Source organism: Artemia sp. Qi Xiang Cuo, chromosome 16, assembly GCF_049724085.1.
Source record: "Artemia sp. Qi Xiang Cuo chromosome 16, ASM4972408v1, whole genome shotgun sequence".
Classification (NCBI taxonomy): Eukaryota; Metazoa; Arthropoda; class Branchiopoda; order Anostraca; family Artemiidae; genus Artemia; species Artemia sp. Qi Xiang Cuo.
In genome coordinates, this window is record NC_142809.1 from 36,660,299 (window position 1) to 36,673,046 (window position 12,748).

The window sequence follows — 12,748 nt, forward strand, 5'->3', positions numbered from 1 at the left end:
TTGAACTTTACTTGACTTCGTTGAGAAAATTTTAAATTGAACAAGAACTTTTTATCTTTCGTGAAAATATTTCACAATTACGGTATTGCTTTTCCTATCTACCACTGAAAAATTTATAATTGAACTTTAAATTTCTTTATGTCTTTGTGTAATAAACAACTGAAGCGGAAGATTTTTGTTTTCTCTGGAGAAATTAGAATTAAAGTGTGTTCTTTGGTAAAATTACGAAGAGAACTTGAACTTTTCTTCACTTCGTTGAGAAAATTAAAAAATGAACTAGAAATTTTTACCTTCATAGAAAATAATCAAAATCATAGTATAACTTTTCCTATCTGTCACCGAAAAATTAGAATTGAACTTTAAATTTCTTTATCTCTTGGTGAACTTAAAAAATGACTGTTAATAGTTATTAGGTCTCTTTATAACTGAGAATTGATATGAGTTCTTTTGTAAAATTCAGAAGAGAACTAGAATTTTTCTTCAATGTGTTGAGAAAATTTTAAATTAAACTAGAACTTTTTATTTTCCGTGAAATTATTAACACGTAGGGTCTTGCTTTTTCTATTTTCCAACCGAAAAATTAGAATTGAACTTTAAATTTCTTTATGTCTTTGTGAAATAAAGAACTGAAGTTGAAGATTTTTGTTTTCTCTGGAGAAATTAGAATTGTAGTGTGTTGTTTGGTAAAATTCCGAAGAGAACTTGAACTTTCATTGACTTAGTTGATAAAATTTTAGATTGAATTAGAACTTTTTATCTTCCATGAAAATATTGAAAAGTATGGTATTGCTTTTCCTATCTACCACCGAAAAATTAGAATTGAGCTTTTAAATTTCTCTATGTCTTTGTGAAATAAAGAACTGAAGTGGAAAATTTTTGTTTTCTCTGGAGAAATTAGAATTGTAGCGTGTTATTTCTTAAAATTCAGAAGAGAAAACTTGAACTTTTCTTGACCTAGTTGAGAAAATTTAGAATTGAACTAGAAATTTTTATCTTACGTGAAAATATTTCACGAGTACGGCATTGCTTTTCCTATCTACCAACGAAAAATTTATAATTGAACTTTAAATTTCTTTGTGTCTTTGTGAAATAAACAACTGAAGCGGAAGATTTTTGTTTTCTCTGGAGAAATTAGAATTAAAGTGTGTTCTTTGGTAAAATTCAGAAGAGACCTTGAACTTTTCTTCACTTCGTTGAGAAAATTAAAAATGAACTAGAACTTTTTACCTTCATAGAAAATAATCAAAATCATAGTATAACTTTTCCTATCTGTCACCGAAAAATTAGAATTGAACTTAAAATTTTTAATGTCTTGGTGAACTTAAAAATGGCATGGAAGATTTTTGTATTCTCTTGGTGAAATTAGAATTTAAGCGTGTTCTTTGGTAAATTTCAGAAGAGAACTTGAACTTTTCTTCACTTCGTTGATAAGACTTTAAATTAAACTAGAACTTTTTATTTTCCGTGAAAATAATCATAAGTATGGTATTTCTTTTTCTATCTTCCAACGAAAAAAATTTAGAATTGAACTTTAAATTTCTTTATGTCTTTGTGAAATAAACAACTCAAGTGGAAGATTTTGGTTTTCTCTGGCGAAATTAGAATTGAAGTTTGTTCTTTGGTAAAATTCAGAAGAGAACTTGAATTTTCCTTGACTTCGTTGAGAAAATTTTAAATTGAACTAGAACTTTTTATCTTCCATGAAAATATTCACAAGTATGGTATTACTTTTTCTATCTTCCAACCGAAAAATTAGAATAGAACTTTAAATTTCTTTATGTCTTTGTGAAATATAGAACTGAAGTGAAAGATTTTTGTTTTCTCTGGAGAAATTAGAATTGTAGCGTGTTCTTTGGTAAAATTCCGAAGAGAACTTGAACTTTCCTTGACTTCGTTGAGAAAATTTTAAATGAACTAGAACTTTTTTATCTTCCGTTAAAATATTCACACGTAGGGTATTGCTTTTCCTATCCACCACCGAAAAATTAGAATAGAACTTTAAATTTCTTTATGTCTTTGTGAAATAAAGAACTGAATTGTAAGATTTTTGTTTTCACTGTCGAAATTAGAATTGAAGTGCATTCATCGGTAAAATTCAGAAGAGAACTGGAATTTTTCTTCACTTTGTTGAGAAAATTTTAAATTGAATTAGAACTTTTTATCTTCCATGAAAATATTCACAAGTATGGTATTACTTTTTCTATCTTCCAACCGAAAAATTAGAATAGAACTTTAAATTTCTTTATGTCTTTGTGAAATAAAGAACTGAAGTGAAAGATTTTTGTTTTCTCTGGAGAAATTAGAATTGTAGCGTGTTCTTTGGTAAAATTCCGAAGAGAACTTGAACTTTCCTTGACTTCGTTGAGAAAATTTTAAATTGAACTAGAACTGTTTATCTTCCGTGAAAATATTCACAAGTAGGGTATTGCTTTTCCTATCTACCACCGAAAAATTAGAATAGAACTTTAAATTTCTTTATGTCTTTGTGAAATAAAGAACTGAAGTGGAAGATTTTTGTTTTCTCTGTCGAAATTAGAATTGAAGTGCGTTCTTTGGTAAAATTAAGAAGAGAACTGGAATTTTTATTCACTTTGTTGAGAAAATTTAAAATTGACTTAGAACTTTTTATCTTACATGAAAATATTCATAAGTATGGTATTACTTTTTCTATCTTCCAACCGAAATATTAGAATTGTAGTTTAAATTTCTTTATCTCATTGTGAAATAATGAACTGAAGTGGAAGATTTTAGCTTTCTCTGTAGAAATTAGAATTAAAGTGTGTTCTTTGGTAAAATTCCAAAGAGAACTTGAACTTTTCTTCACTTCGTTGAGAAAATTTAAAAATGAACTAGAACTTTTTACCTTCATAGAAAATAATCAAAATCATAGCATAACTTTTCCTATCTGACGCTGAAAAATTAGAATTGAACTTTAAATTTCTTTATTTCTCTGTGAAATAAAGAACTGAAGTGGAAGATTTTTGGTTTCTCTTTGGAAATTAAAATTGAAGCGTGTTATTTAGTAAATTTCAGTACAGAACTTGAATTTTTATTCACCTCGTTGAGAAAATTTTAAATTGAACTAGAACTTTTTATCTTCATTGAAAATATTAACAAGTATGGTATTACTTTTTCTATCTTCCATCGAAAAATTTAGAATTGAACTTTAAATTTCTTTATGTCTTTGTGAAATAAAGAACTGAAGTGGAAGATTTTTATTTTCTCTGTAGAAATTAGAAATGAATTGTGTTCTTTGATAAAATTCCGACGTGAACTTGAACTTTTTTATTTTCCGTGAAAAATTGAGTCTGCTAGTAGCATCTCTATCTCTAAAAATTCATTTTCTTTCATCTCTGACCTTTTTAATAGATATTCTGAACGTGAACGTTCTGCCAAACCCTAAAAATAATGAACACTTAACAAAATAATGTATAAAATATTTTTAATGAAATGATGGCATGTAGAATATTGATATAAAAATAAGTTAAATACATTATTACACATTATTAGTACACTTGTGCTTCACTTTCCGTCAATTCATCTTTATATTCACTGATGATATTGTCTGCTAATGTCCTTTTTATTCTGCCTGCGATTTCACTGTCTATTGTCACATTATTTTTACATAGATGGCAGTTTTGACACATTGACAAGATATGATTTATGATGTTGGTGCAGGAGTATGCTTGTCTTCTTCTTGTTCTCTTTAAAATACTAATACCGGAAAGAGGATGATAGGATTTATCAACAGGTAATGTGTTACCAGAAGCTGTAGCAAGGAGTTGTCCCCGATCATCGACAATTATTTTTAAGTTTGCATTCTCTTTGAGCACTAATTTCTCTGGTAATGATACTCTTGAATATCCACCGTTTACACGATTGAAATTCTTGGGGACTCCAAAGAAATCTAACTTCTCGCTGTCATGACACCGCATGCATACATTTCCAATAGTGTTACCGATTGCACTCGTTTCATAGTTCAGGTATTTCTCCTTGTCAGCATTCAATACGACAATGATTTTTTCATGTGCACATACGTTCGTCGAATAATTCATCCTCACTTTTTTACAGATATGAATTGTGTGTTTATCCTTCCACTGCGTAAAAAATACTGATTTAATGCATGCAATAAACTAGGTAGTGTCGATAACCTGCCATAGAGTACCAGTGGGAAAGCCACGTCGTGTCCATGAACAAGCGCAGAGTATGATTGGTAGAGCCGTAAGCATATTTCATGTCATTTTAAGATACGTAAAAAAGTTAAAAAATACCATGTTAAAAAATTCAAGAAAGTATTTACAAATTGGGGTGGGGACTCTTTGAGGTTGGAAAATTGGTTTAGGAATGACATTATGAATAGAACTTGTTCAGAAAAGATATAATCAAGCCATAAAAAAGTTTTTAAAAAAAAATGGAGCGGGGAACGCTTTGGGGGGGGCCCCCGGGGGCGGGGGTGGGGGGCCCCCTTGGGGGAGGGATGTCCCTTCTGTGTCTCAATGCACAAAAAAAGTATAAAAAATAGGGGAGGGGAGGGGGGGGAGGTGGGAGGAGGAGGAGGAGGGATGAGGGGAGGGGAGGTGGGAGGAGGAGGGAGGAGGGAGGAGGAGGAGGGGAGGAGGAGGAGGAGGAGGGGAGGGGAAGGGGGAGGAGGGAGGAAGAGGGAGGGGGCCCTTTGGGGCCAGGGGGGCCCTTTGAGGACCGGGGGAGGGCCTTTGGGGTCCGGGGTGCCCTTTGTGGTCCGGGGTGCCCTTTGGGGTCCGGGGTACCCTTTGGGGGTCCGGGGGCCCTTTGAGGACCAGAGGAGGGTCTTTGAGGGTCTGAGGAGGGCGTTTGGGGGTTGGGGCTCTATGGGAGCTTGGGGGGCCTTTGAGTACCGGGGGCTTCCTTCGGGGTTGTGGTGGGGGATCGGAATCCTTTGGGGTTGGGGTAGAGGACCTCACAACACTGTTCAAATGGAACTTGTGTATTATAACGACCACACTCAAAACCTCTTCTAAAACCCTTTCTAAAATCTTCTTTCAAAATGTCTCTAACGGTTTCGCCAAAATAATCCCATAAAATGGATAAAACCGTTTCGCCCAAATAATCCCTAAACGTAATTTCAGCGTGTTCCTTTTGTATGGCATCTCTGCGCTAACGCATTTCAAATTTCCAGGAAACCCTTTCCTACGTTAATCTCTTCATCTCATAAATTTTCCTAGCTAAACTATTAGGGTTTCGTTAGAATATCAATTTACCTCTCCGACTTAAAGCTCCGTGAAGCCGTATTTAAAAATAGAATTTCTATCTCTTTAGACTCCCGCATAATTCCAAGATAACAAGTGATGTCAATTATGATTCCTGACACTAAAGATCAATGAAGCCCTATTTGAAAATAGAATATTAATTTTTCTCTCTGACCTAAAGAACGTTTATCCCTCAGACCTAAGATTAAAGAAGCCTTAATGTTTCTTAATTCTCCCCTTCGTGAATCAATAATTTCCCCTAGCGATTATGTAAATCAAGTTCACAGGTGCTACTTGTGACAGGCCTAAAGATTAAATAAGCATTAATGTTTAATAATTCCCTCATCGTGAATCAATAATTTCCCCTAGCGATTATGTAAATCAAGTTCACAGGTGCTACTCATGACACGACCATGTGGTTTATGGTTTTCAAAGTGAGAAAGTTCCTGTTTTTTCATTATCACTGACACAACAAAAAAAAACACAAGAATTGCTGTTGACATCCATAACTTTGACAAAATTCATTTTTTTCAAAGTTAGAAAATTCCTGTTTTTTCATTCTCAGTTAGAAAACCATAAACCACGTGGTAATGTCACGAGCTCATGACCCCTCTCTACTTGCACTCTTGATTGCCAAGACTGCAAAGGCATTGCGTGTTCCAATAAAGATGTTTCTGTTGATAACGATGAAGAAGACGATGTTTAGTACAAATCCTTGATCTTATCCTTTTTAGTTCAATCAAAACCGTAAATATCCTTTGCTGTGATTACCGAAGGGACCTGATTTGTTGCCCACGTGCTCCGAAGGCCCGATGCATTGTCTCCCCTACGGTAAAAACACTGCAGAAAAGCAAGATACGTATCTAATACCATGTTTTTTGAAGTCATCGAGTCAAAAAGCCTCGGGGGCAACATTTTGACTTGCCATAAAATCCAGCGATAAAACAACATAACCTTCTTTTTTCGATTTCTCCGGGCAGAAAAAGAGCAGACATGAAGTTCGAGCGCATGATAAATCTGCCCCTGAATTTTTAAAAGTTTCCACCTTTTCCCCTGCTCCGCCCAGGGGATTTTCGGGGACTTTTGATATTATATTTCAATTTTGCCCCAGAGTTTCGAAGATTTACTGGACTATCATGGCACAAATTGAAGGGAAACACACATTTTGCTGCTGCATTGTCACTTTTGTTGCTTAAAAAGGCCATCATCTGCTGATAATTTATCAAAAACCTTGATAAGCATCGCAGGATTTACGTCATACTTTAGAACTGTTTCCAAGATACAAGGGGACGGGGGGTTGGAGGCTTCGTGCTGGAGCTTTAGACCATGAAAAATTATTGATTTTTCTAGAATTTGAACATCTTGAAAAGAAAGGTAAAGTTTTGTAACATAAAATGGCAGAGAACTCCACTTTGCTGTGGCAATTTTTTTTTAAATAAGCCATCCCCCTATGCTCTGGGACGAGTGGTTCGATACTTTCACTCCTAGGAAAAAAGGGAAGAGAAGGAATGCTCCCATCCAAACAAGAGATTTTCTTGTTTTTCAAGGTGGGGAGCTTTAATTCTTCTTTAAAGGGTTTTCGGTCATGGGGATTTCAAATGGAGCATTTTTCTTTTTTTATTTCGATCTGATATAAGGTCTTTCGCAATTTTAAGGTGATTCGTGCTTTTACTAAGTTCCTATAAATTTGTTTTTGCAATATACTTATACTATTAAGATTCAACGAAATAATATTTACCATTCCTGAATGTTACATGTCCCGTAACTTACAAGCCTATGACAGACTGAGCAAAATTTGGGCTCTTTTTCTGGCTTCACTAACCGATATAGCCGAAATGAGTTTCAAGTTTATTTTCAGCAAAAGGATCCACTTTGCCTAGAAACTTAAGGATTGTCATTTTAATCTAATTGGAGCAACAAAATTTAGCATCGTTTTTATGCACGCCGAATCTTTTAGTCTTTTGGTCTGGAATGACCAAAAATATTTAAGGTAAAGTTACTGGATGAACAGAAATGCTATGAGTCCTATCTCCCCGGGCTTATTTTTGGGAGAAATTTTTTTTTTCTGTTTTTCCCTTTGACTCAATAACTAACGGATGTAAGTTTCTAACTTATAGTCTGTTTTTTGGACGAAGAAATATTTACAAGAAAAAATGCTTTTGCGCCCTTATCCCCGTCTCAAAATGTATTTTGAGTCCTTTGGCTTTCCCCAAAAGCCCCCTGAAAGTTTTAAGACATCCCCCAGTCGTTCCCGAGTTATCCGACACGGTGTTCCGATAACCTGGGTAATTATACTCTTTGGTTTACCTCACCACTTCAACGACATTGCATTCAAAGTTCCACTGAGGTTAATAATCCCAAAACTTCTAAGTAATATGGAGAAATACCTTCCCCCCCCCCAAGACTCCAAAAGTTTGAGATAGACTCTCACAACTCAGTCCCGAGATGTTGCAGAAATTTCGTTTTGATAACCTGAAAACGTGGTTTCTTTCGATTTAACTCTCCCCCTCCCCCAAGTCAAGTTCCATGGTCCACTTGGCCCTCCAGTACCCTTTCAAAGTTTCAGCTTGATCCTCCAAGCTATTCCCGACATAATACAGAACACTATTTTTATAACATGGATACACTAGGTTGATTTCGGTCAACATCGCAACTTCACCGGGAATATATCATTGTCCAACATGGTCCACAGTACCAAAAATCACGACAGATTACAGGACAAAATTTGTAGGACCATTCCCGCTTCTCCCTCTTCTAAGTTAAGATTCTATTGTCTAATTGCCCTTCTCCCCTCCAATATTTCCTGAAAGTTTCAACTGGATGTCCAGTGACGCTCCTTGGGCATTGCTGATACACCATTTTGATCACTTGGTAACAAGTAATGACATTTGATGTATTTCGACTTTTAATCGTGTATTGGTTATAGATCCGAAACGGGCTTGTAGTGAAAAAATGCTTGGGTGGACCGAAGAAAATATTTTTAACCTCCCCTGCTCTGTGACCCTAACGTCAAGTCAGACTTTGAGGTCTTCTCCCTCCACGCCAACCAAGTGGTTGGTGGGGTGGAGTTATCTTATGTCCTTCAGGGTTGGTGTTCAAGTCCTAGTGCAGCCAATTGTTTGGGGCAGACGTCTGTAGGGGGGACTGTGTAAGCTCAGCCAGAGTTCAGACTCAGCCAGACTGTGTAAGCTCACCCAAATCTAAATGGATGTATGTTGAAACCTGGGGACGGCAAACAGGAAGGGTGTGCGAAAGCACTGGATGGCTGGCTCCGAAGTCTTCTCAACCCCATTAGACTTCCTGGCTGAAGGGCCGTGAAGCGGAGATTAGCACCACCGGTTTGGGATGTAAATTCCATCCTCTTTCTCTACCTTTTACTTCCCTCCCTATACCCTCTGCAAGTTTTAGCTTAATACTCTTAGCCATTCCCGAGATTTTGTAGTTACTTTGATAACCTGGTACAAGATTATGTCTTTTATTTACGTTACTACTTAGCCGTGAATAGGTTCTAATTCTGATGGGAGGTTATATTGCAAAATATTTACATGGATCGGAGATGGTGATATTTTTATCCAGTCCCACCCTCATTCTTCTTCCACCCTCGAGCACAAAACTCGAAGGCACACTGCCGTTCCCTTTTTCTTCTGCTGCACAACCTGAAAGTTTCAACTCCATTCCAAAGCTGTTTCCGAGACACTACAGATATGGGATTTTGATAGCCTGGATGCACATAGTATCTTGTGATTTACCGTGCTACTTATCCCTGTATAAAGTTTAAGCCTCGCGTACGCTAGTAGTACACATATATTTCGTTGGGTCTGAGGTTCAAACTGTCTACCTCTTTAATCTTCCCCCAACAAAAATTTGAAGTCTTCTTGCCTCAACCTCGCACTTCCTTTCCCCTACATTACCTACAAGTTTCCTCTTCATCCCCTGAGCTGTTCCTAAGATAATGCAGATGTGTTATTTTGATGACCTGGTTTTATTATATTCCCTTTGAATCTACGTCTCTCTATTTTATCAAGTCAAAATATGAGATCCACTCGAATGACCCCCCCCCCCCTCCTCAATACTTCCAAAAATTTTCAACTTAATTTCCCTTGCCATTCCTTAAGTATCGCAGATAATTTAAAAACTCGGGTACACATACCGTCTTATGTTTTATTCAAATGTGCATGTCGTTTCCAGTTTTCTGGAGGGGGGGGGGCTGTGCACTGGAGCAGTTTTTTGTGAAATAGGCTCCTTGTGGCCTATAGACTTACAGCTGTATGTTTGCAACTGATCAGGAACAGAATATTTTTCCCCATTTTCGAGCCTATTGGTCCTCCCCATCCCTCCCACAATAAGGTGTTTTATCTTTTGACCCAGAGGACGATATCTTAAAGTTTTGAGCCAATCACACCCCCAGCATCAAACAAACCCCCTTTTCCTTCAACATGTGTGTAAACTATCGACAATTTTTATTGTTTGCAGCCCTTGCTCCAGTGGCAGGGGACATACTGACCCCGGATGAATGTCGATTGGATCTTTCAACTTTTCATAGCAAATAGGCTTTTCAGAATTTGATAGGATTTTTGGGGGTACGGGGATGGGTAGTGAAAAAGGGCACGAGAAGGGGACTGGTTGTCCTTCCACCTCTTTCAACTCTTAAAGCAGGCACTCGAACTTTGGTTTCTCAGTCGAACGAAACCATTCTGATTTTTTACAACAATCCCCGCCCTTACAAAGGGGTGGAGGCAGCTCTATGGCACTGCCTCTGATAACAATGAAAACAAAAAATTGTTGAGACTTCCAAGAATTAAATTTAATTATTTAGTAAACAATTAGTCTGCTTTCATTAACCCTTTTCAGTAATTACTATCATTTATGGTTTTCTTTTTTTTTGTTGTTGTTGATGGTATGGCAAATTTGTTCTGACAAGTTGATAGATAATCGATAGCAGTATCTCTATCTTCATTATTGATACGTTTAAAGAAAAGGTAAAGAACACAGCATTGGACATTACAGTCCCTACAGGTGGTGGTGATCTCCATTTCATGGCCCTTCAGCCAAGAAGTGCAATAGGGGGCTTGGGGCTAGCCATCTTGTGCTTTCGCACACCCTTTCTGTTTACCTTCCTCAGATTTTTTCCAGGTACCCTTTTAGAGCAGGGTTGACTCCGTTACAATGTCACGCCACTGACCCCGTTCTAACTTAAATAACCAGCAACACCAGGACTCAGACCCCCGTCCTCAACGGCATGGGATTTCAAGTCTAGCGTGCCAACCACTCGGCTAGGACAGCTCCTTAAAAATTGGCTCCGGAGAGGCTCGGACTGAGACAATAGTTTCGAAGAAGGCTGCCATTTTAAGTTCTGTTCATTTTGGTTGTCATTTATTTATAAGTAATATTTCTTGGTCTTATTAAGCTTGAATTATTAGGACCTTATTTCGGTTCATCTTAGGATCTTATGACTTTATTTTTATGATTTTTACTTGTCTTTGAAAACTTCTTTTTGGAATTTCTTTTTTAACAAATAATTAGAAAGTGAAAGGTATTTGTCATAGTAACATGTGCTCCAGTAGAACCGACTGACAAAGGTTTTAGTGACTGAGATGAATTAATAATGCTATTACTGCAGCAAATGGGTATGGTCTCATATTCTCTGGTAGAAATGAGCTTCAGGAACAGTAATTGAGTTATAACTAATATGGTGTTTGGTCATAAAACAGCGATTTTAATACGATTCGTCCATAATGATAATCCAGCTAACCGTGTTTATTATTTTAGGGTAAATGGATGACTGGCAGGATCAATACAGGCCACTAGGATATATAGGAGTATTATCATTGATTTTAAAGTACATGTATTTTTGTTCGCAGTTAATTTTGAACCAGAATTTAGGAAGGGTGCGGAAGAGGGGTGTTCGCACCTCTGTTGACATCGTATCGCTTATGCTCTTGTTAGTTCTGTTAAGTATGGTAAAAAACGTAAATTTTTTAGTTTTTTGTTATACTGCTGGAAATTTTTCAAACTTCAAATGAACTTTACTTCTCTGTTTCAAGATTCCTATACAGGGAAGAATGTCGAGCCTTAGGTCGCTTGTGATGTGACCATACAAAAAATCTATGAGTAGCACTGCAGCAGGGCTGCACTACGCAATACAATAGTGACTTCATCAGAATGTTTATCAGTTAAAATTAGCTTAATAATTAGCTTTCATTCCCTCAGATACCTTAGTTGCCGCTAATCTAAGACTTAAAAAGAAATTGTAGGCTAGCCTAGTCGCTCTTCAAGAAAAGGATATTTCACGTAGATCATTTATGCAATAATCTTTTGACGCATTAATGAATGTTGTCTATGTTCTAATCTTTTTTATGGCACAAGACCGGAATGGCCTCTCTAACATTTAATTTCTCTTTTAAAACAATGAGATATATCTTTCGTATTTAGTTTAGTTTGCTCTGGTTTTTCTTTCTCCTGTAAATAGCACGAGCCATGTGCTGTCCTTCTGATGACCAACTATCTAATCATAGGCCCATTGCTAATTATTTATGAATCAAGTATTTAACTATGAAAGATGCAGTCATTAATTAGTGTTACTCATATGAAATATATTAAAAAAAAGACACAAATAAATAGCTTCATATTTTGGGTCAATGAGGTCATTTCCAAGACTTTAGAAAATTAAATACTTTAGTTCTTGTTTCTCTTTTCTTATTTTAACAACTGAGCATTCTCTTTAAGTGGTGGTCATATTTTTATGAAAGATCTTGTTTTTTGATTCCACACAATTGATTAATTTAAACTCGGTGTCAAGGAGAACCAAAGAATTAGAAGTTTTTCTATAAATGCATTGAGTCAGGAAAAACGCATCTACATTTTAAAGACCATAAAGCTGTGTGGATACTTTTTTTTAGCCAGTATTAGGAGACCTTTGACAAGTTGTTGTGGCAACTCTGCATTGGTGCAATAAACTAAACATTCAGGAGGGCTTGTAAGCTAAATTCTGAGTAGATGTTATGCATCTAAAGCCTCACCTAAAGGCCCAAATACTATAAGCATTTAATGTTTTTTCAAACCCTTCTTTGGGGCACCCACTTGATTTTTCTTGCATATTTATGTAAAAGCAACCCTGACTAATTAGGAATTGGGATTTTTAAGGACAGTTGTGTAATCAATCCGCTATTAAGCGACATTTTTTTTCTAGAGTCTTTGTTTCGTTTGTTGGGCATGGCGAAGTAAAAGAAGAATTATAGAAATGGGCGGACCGGAGGGGACTCAGGAAGCCCTAGGATAGAACCTGCTTGTGACTCTAGAGGGCTTCTCCCCCTGCGATGGACCTCCTATTGCTATCACAACACCGCTTAAACTAGGTATTTTATGAATAGGCTGTTTTGAGTGGCCTAATTTGCATTTACGGTATGCTTTAATATTTTTGCATTTTCTATTTAGTAGTTGTTTGCTTGTTGGGTTTCTTCTAGTAGTGTAATCAGGGACGTACGTATGGGGGGTACCTTGACCCCTTCCAAATTCATAGTTTT

General features: G+C 36.5%; 1 protein-coding gene across 3 annotated transcripts in view; it reads left to right on the forward strand.

Annotated features, from left to right (window-relative positions):
* LOC148942856 (uncharacterized) overlaps positions 1-12,748 on the forward strand; it is a 117,261-nt gene that overhangs the window by 31,245 nt on the left and 73,268 nt on the right. Inside the window, exon 3 of one of the 3 annotated variants that reach the window (XM_089102147.1) lies at positions 12,415-12,580. The exons of 1 other annotated variant lie outside the window; for it this stretch is intronic. The gene's annotated coding sequence lies outside the window, so the exon portion shown is untranslated. Of the gene's footprint in view, positions 1-12,414; positions 12,581-12,607; positions 12,627-12,748 lie in introns of those variants that run through there. One more of the 3 variants, XM_089102148.1, reaches the window with a different exon arrangement.